Source organism: Furipterus horrens, unplaced genomic scaffold (genome assembly GCF_987537825.1).
Source record: "Furipterus horrens unplaced genomic scaffold, mFurHor1.1.pri manual_scaffold_28, whole genome shotgun sequence".
In the NCBI taxonomy this organism is placed as follows: Eukaryota; Metazoa; Chordata; class Mammalia; order Chiroptera; family Furipteridae; genus Furipterus; species Furipterus horrens.
Window position 1 is genome coordinate 1,038,279 of NW_028327198.1, and position 6,901 is coordinate 1,045,179.

General features: G+C 45.1%; 1 pseudogene; it reads left to right on the top strand.

Moving 5' to 3' along the window:
* Positions 1-440: 440 nt before the first annotated feature.
* LOC149990080 (CLIP-associating protein 1 pseudogene) lies at positions 441-3,503 on the top strand (annotated as a pseudogene).
* The last annotated feature ends 3,398 nt before the right edge of the window (positions 3,504-6,901 follow it).

A 6,901-nucleotide genomic window follows, 5' to 3' on the forward strand; every position in this document is an offset into this window, starting at 1 on the left:
CCGAGGGAAGGCAGCAGCTTGAAGAAGAGGAGCCAGATGATCCAGCCGCAGCGGTGGGTCCAGGTGGGTTTCTGTGGGCTCTGGACAGTCAGGTAAACAGAGGAGGCAAACCCAACATGGGGTGCTTTGCTTTTTGTGTCCTGTTGTCTCAGGCGGACAGGAGCCTTGCAAGGAAGTGGCCAGGGAGCTGCAGCTGTCAGGACTCCGAGGGTGGGGGGCGTGGCCTCTCTCCCTGTGAGGTGGCGGCGGCATGCGAATCTCCTTAGTGGCAGGCAGCAGTTTGACTGAGGCCAAGGGGCCACTCCCCGGATTGCATCTTTGAAACACAGGCTCTTAATAACCTTCAGCGAACAGAGAGACGACCTCCTGGGTACATTTACCGGGAGGGTGGCGCCCTGACTGCCCTCTAACTTTTGCTGGATCTGGATTTGAATTTCACCATGGAGCCTCACATGCAGTCCTGCCTGGCACAGGTGTTGCAGAAGGATGTGGGGAAGCGACTGCAGGTTGGCCAAGAACTTATAGACTATTTCTCAGACAAACAGAAGTCTGCTGGCCTTGAGCATGACCAGACCATGTGAGATAAACTTGTGGATGGGCTTGCTACCTCTTGGGTGAACTCTAGCAATTACAAGGGGGTTCTTCTGGGGATGGACATGCTGTCTGCGCTGGTCACCCGGCTGCAGGATCAGTTCAAGGCGCAGATCGGCACAGTGCTGCCAAGTTTAATAGACAGACTGGGAGATGCTAAAGACTCCGTGAGGGAGCAAGACCAGACTCTGCTGCTCAAGATCATGGATCAAGCTGCTAGTCCCCAGTATGTGTGGGACCGAATGCTGGGAGGCTTCAAGCACAAGAATTTCAGGACTCGGGAAGGCACATGTGTCTGCCTTGTTGCTACACTCAATGCCTCTGGAGCACATACTTTGACACTAAGCAAGATTGTGCCACATATATGTAACTTGCTTGGAGATCCAAATAGCCAGGTCCGAGATGCAGCAATAAACAGCTTAGTGGAGACTTACAGACACGTAGGAGAGCGTGTGAGGGCAGACCTCAGTGAAAAAGGGTTGCCGCAGTCCCGGTTGGATGTGATATTTACAGAATTTGATGAAGTCCAAAAACCTGGAAACATGATACAATCTGCGAATGATAAAAATTTTGATGATGAAGATTCTGTAGGTGGTAACAGACCTTCCTCTGCTAGTTCTACATCATCCAAAGCTCCACCAACCTCAAGGAAGAATATTGGAATGGGGACCACCCGTCGGCTTGGATCATCCACCCTTGGATCCAAGTCTTCAGCCACAAAAGAAGGAGCTGGTGCTGTTGATGAAGAGGATTTTATTAAAGCGTTTGATGATGTACCTGTAGTTCAGATTTATTCCAGCCGAGACCTTGAGGAATCCATAAACAAGATTAGAGAAATATTATCTGATGACAAGCATGATTGGGAGCAAAGAGTAAATGCTCTAAAAAAGATTAGATCTTTACTTTTGGCTGGTGCTGCTGAGTATGATAACTTCTTTCAACATTTGCGACTTTTGGATGGAGCCTTTAAACTATCTGCTAAGGATCTGTGGTCTCAGGTAGTGCGGGAGGCTTGTATCACATTGGGGCATCTGTCATCAGTTCTGGGGAATAAATTTGACCATGGAGCTGAAGCCATTATGCCAACTATCTTTAATTTAATTCCAAACAGTGCCAAAATTATGGCCACTTCTGGTGTTGTAGCTGTTAGGTTAATCATTCGGCACACACACATCCCTAGGCTAATACCTGTCATAACAAGCAACTGTACCTCTAAGTCTGTTGCAGTTAGAAGACGCTGTTTTGAATTTTTAGATTTACTTTTACAAGAATGGCAGACACATTCACTGGAACGACACATATCGGTATTAGCCGAAACAATAAAGAAGGGAATACATGATGCTGATTCTGAAGCAAGAATAGAAGCCAGAAAGTGTTACTGGGGTTTCCACAGTCACTTCAGCAGAGAAGCAGAGCACCTATACCACACCTTGGAGTCCTCCTATCAGAAGGCCCTGCAGTCCCATTTAAAGAACTCAGACAGCATCGTGTCTTTGCCACAATCTGATCGCTCATCTTCTAGCTCTCAAGAAAGTCTAAACCAGCCTCTCTCTGCCAAAAGTTCTACTGGGAGTACCACCTCCAGAGTCAGTACCAAATCTGCATCAACGACTGGGTCCCTTCAGCGGTCTCGAAGTGATATTGATGTCAATGCAGCAGCCAGTGCCAAATCTAAAGTCTCCTCAGCTTCAGGCGCTACACCCTTCAGCTCTACGGCGGCCTTACCTCCAGGGTCATATGCATCCTTAGGTCGGATTCGCACAAGACGACAAAACTCTGGGAGTGCCACCAATGTCGCCTCTATACCTTCTGATAATCGAGGCCGCAGTCGTGCTAAAGTGGTTTCACAGTCCCAGCCTGGCAGCCGGTCAAGTTCCCCAGGGAAATTGTTGGGAAGTGGTTATAGTGGCCTTGTTGGGGGATCCTCAAGAGGCCCACCTGTGGCACCCTCTTCAGAAAAATGAAGCAAGATTCCCAGGAGTCAGGGATGTAGCCGAGAAACAAGTCCAAGCCGAATAGGATTAGACCGGTTTGGGCTTGGCCAGGCAGGAAGAATACCTGGTTCTGTGAATGCCATGCACGTTTTAAGCACAAGTACCGATCTGGAAGCTGCTGTTGCTGGTGCTTTGCTGTTAGGAGACTCCAGGAGCAAGAAGAAACCTGTGAGAAGGAGATATGAGCCGTATGGGATGTATTCTGATGATGATGCCAATAGTGATGCCTCGAGTGTTTGCTCTAAGCGCTCCTATGGTTCCAGGAATGGTGGCATTCCCCATTATCTGCGGCAGACAGAGGATGTAGCAGAAGTGCTCAACCACTGTGCTAGTTCAAACTGGTCAGAAAGGAAAGAAGGGCTTCTAGGCCTGCAGAACTTACTGAAGAGCCAACGAACGCTGATTCGAGTAGAATTGAAAAGATTGTGTGAAATCTTCACACGAATGTTTGCTGACCCACACAGCAGGAGAGTTTTCAGTATGTTTTTGGAGACTCTTGTTGATTTTATAATAATTCATAAGCATGACTTGCAGGACTGGCTTTTTGTTCTTCTCAGAAAATTACTTAAGAAAATGGGAGCAGATTTACTTGGATCTGTGCAAGCAAACGTTCAGAAGGCTCTAGATGTCACAAGGGACTCCTTTCCATTTGATCAACAATTTAACATTCTGATGAGATTTATTGTGGATCAAACTCAGACTCCTAACCTCAAGGTCAAAGTTGCAATCCTGAAGTACATTGAGTCTCTTGCCAGCCAGATGGATCCAACAGATTTTATAAACTCTAGTGAGACCAGGCTTGCCGTTTCTAGAATTATAACCTGGACAACAGAACCAAAGAGTTCAGATGTGAGAAAGGCAGCGCAAATTGGCATCAGCCTGTGTTCTAACAGAATACTAACTGAGCCTGAGTTCTAACAGAAGAGTCACCCAGCCTCGGGTCCACCATAACATGAACTCAGTCTACGTTTAAAGAATACTCACACAGCTTGTGTTCTAAGAATAGACTCACACAAAATGTGTTCTAACCGAATACTCATTGAGCCTGTGTTCCAACAGATTATGGACTCATTCTATGTTTAAAGAATATTCACTCATCATGTGTTTTAACAGAATATGACCTCAGCCAGTGTTCCAAAACAATATGGACTCATTCTCTCTTTAAAGAATACTCACACAGCCAATGTTCTAACAGAATAGTCATTCAACCTGTGTTCCAACAAAATATGGACTCAGTCTAGGTTTAAGAGTACCCACTCAGCCTGTATTCTAACAGAATATTCACTCACCTGTGTTCCAACAGAATATTGACTCTGTCTATGTTTAATAAAATACTCACACAGCCTGTGTTCTAACTGAATAGTCACTCAGCCTGTGTTCTAACAGAATAATCTCTCAGACTGTGTTCTAACAGAATATGGACTAAATCTGGGTTTAGAGAATACTCACTGAGCCTGTGTTCTAACAGAATGCTCATTCAGCCTGTGTTCTAACAGAATATGGACTCAGTCTAGGTTTAAGAGTACCCACTCAGCCAGTGTTCTAAGAGAATATTGACTCGGATTATTTTCAAAGGATACTCACTCAGCCTGTGTTCCAACAGAATATTCACTCAGCCTGTGTTTTAACAGAATACACACTCAGCCTGTGTTCGACCACAATATGGACTCATTCTCTGTTTAAAGAATACTCACCTAGCCAATGTTCAAACAGAATAGTCATTCAACATGTGTTCCACCAGAATAAAAAATAAGTCTCTGTTTCAAAAATACTCACTCATCCTGTGTTCTAACAGAATACTCAGTCAGTCCGTGTTCTAACAGAATATTCTTTGTTAATTTTCTTTTCCCTGCACTCCAGAGGCCTGTCTTCCAGGCCGAGCAAACTGCTCACCTGTTCTCTGTTACCTATCTTCTGCCTTCACGCCGGGGGGCGTGTCTACCAGGCCGAGGAACCTGCTCACCAGTTCTTTATTACCTGCCCTCTCTCTTCAACCCAGCGGCCTGTCTGCCAGGCCGAGCAAGTGGCTCTCCTGTTCTTGGTTACCTGTTTCTGTCTACACCCCGAGGGGCGTGTTAACATCGCTGAGCAAGCTGCTCACCTGTTCTTTGTTATCTGTCTTCTGCCTTTACCCCGGGGAAAGTGTCTACCAGCCCGATCAAGATGCTCACACGTTCTCTGTTACCTATCTTTTGCCTTCACAACGGGGGGCGTGTCTACCAGGCTGAGCAAACGGCTCTCCTGTTGTTTATTACCTGTCTTCTGCCTTCACCCCGGTGGCTTGTCTATGGGGCAGCGAAAGCTACTCATCTGTTCTCTGTTACCTGTGTTCTAACAAATTACGGACTCAGTCTATATTTAAAGAACACTCACTCAGCATCTGTTCTAAGGGAATAATCAACCAGCCTGAATTTCAACAGAATATGGACTCAGTATATGTTTAAAAAATACCCACTCAACTTTTGCTCTAACAGAATATGGACTCAGTCTATGTTAAAAAAATACTCACTCAGCCTGTGTTCTAACAGAATATGGGCTCAGTCTAGGTTTAAAGAGTACTCACTCAGCCAGTGTTCTAAGAGAATATGGAATCAGATTATTTTCAAAGAATACTCACTCAGCCTGTGTTCTAACAGAATACTCACTCAGCCTGCGTTTTAACAGAATATGGACTCAGTCTGAGTTCAAAAAATACTCACTCAGCCTCTATTGTAACAAAATCTGGACTCAGTTTATGTTTAAAAATTACTCAGTCTGTGTTCTAACAAAATAATAATTCCGTGTATGTTTGAAGAATGCTCACTCAGCCTGTGTTCCAACAGAATATGGACTCAATCTCTGTTTAAAGAAAACTCATTCAGCCTGTGTTCTAACAGAATACACACTCAGCCTTAGTTCTAAAAAAATGCTCACTCAGCATGTGTACTAACAGAATACTCACTCAGCCTGTGTTCCAACATAATATGGACTCAGTCTATGTTTAAAAAATACTAAATTGGCCTGTGTTCTAAGAGAATAGTCACTCAGCCAGTGTTCCAACATAATAAGGACTTAGTCTATGTTTAAAGAATACTAACTCCGCCTGTGTTCTAACAGAATACCCACTCAGCCTGTGTTCTAACAGAATACAAACACAGCCTGAGTTCTAACAAAATGCTCACTCAGTATGTGTTCTAACAGAATACTCACTCAGCCTGTGTTCCAACATAATATGGACTCAGTCTATGTTTAAAAACTACTAAGTCAGAGTGGGTTGTAAGAGAGTATGGACTCAGTCTATGTTTCAATAATACTCACTCAGTCTCTGTTCTAACAGAATACACACTCAGCCTGTGTTCTAACAGAATACACACTCAGCCGGTGTTTCAACACCATATGGACTCATTCTCTGTTTAAGGAATACTCACCTAGCCAATGTTCTAACAGAATAGTCATTCAACCTGTGTTCCAACAAAATATGGACTCAGTCTATGTTTAAAGAACACTCACTCTGACTGTGTTCTATTAGAATATTGACTCAGTCTCTGTTTAAAGAATACGAACTCAGCCTGTGTTCTAATAGAATACTCAATCAGCCTGTGTTCTAACAGAATACCCACTCATCCGCTGTTCTATCAGAATACACACTCAGCCTGTGTTCTAACAGAATATTCACTAACCGCTGTTCCAACAGGATAGGGACTCTGTCTATTGTGGGGAACTAAAAAGTTCCTCAGCTGAAGTCTTACTAACTGGCATCCTAAAGTTCTGCTTGGCATGGCCTCACCATCCCATAATAGTTGTTTACTCCTTACTAGGGCAACGACCCTCTTTCTGTCCCTGGGATTGTTGTCCTGCGGTTTAACTCATATCTACCAGATAATGCCCAAGCTGCAGCTGCGTTCCCACCGAATGAAAAATTCCTCCTCTCCTGAGCTATAAGAATACTGTTTTGACTAAGAATAAATGAGACTTGATCAGAGCACTGTCTTGTCTCCATTCTTTGTGCCTCTTGTCCCTTTCTCAGCCTCACTCCCCCTCTAGGGTCCTCGTTGCTCGACCTGCGGGACGGGTCAAGTGGCGCCCAACGTGGGGCCCGAGAACGGGGGACTCAGTGAAGGACGCCGTTCGAGGAGCCGGCCAAGTAGAGAAGAGGAAAAGGCTACGCGGGAACCTGCCGCGCTGACCTCACCTCGGTAAGTGAACGGCGATCATGGGTCAAGAAATGAGCCGAGATTAACAATCAAAGAAGACAGACAACAGCAGTAGATCCCTGGAAGTCTCCAACAGGCTGCCTAGGGCCAGACTGGTACATGATCTGACGCCACCAGAGGCAG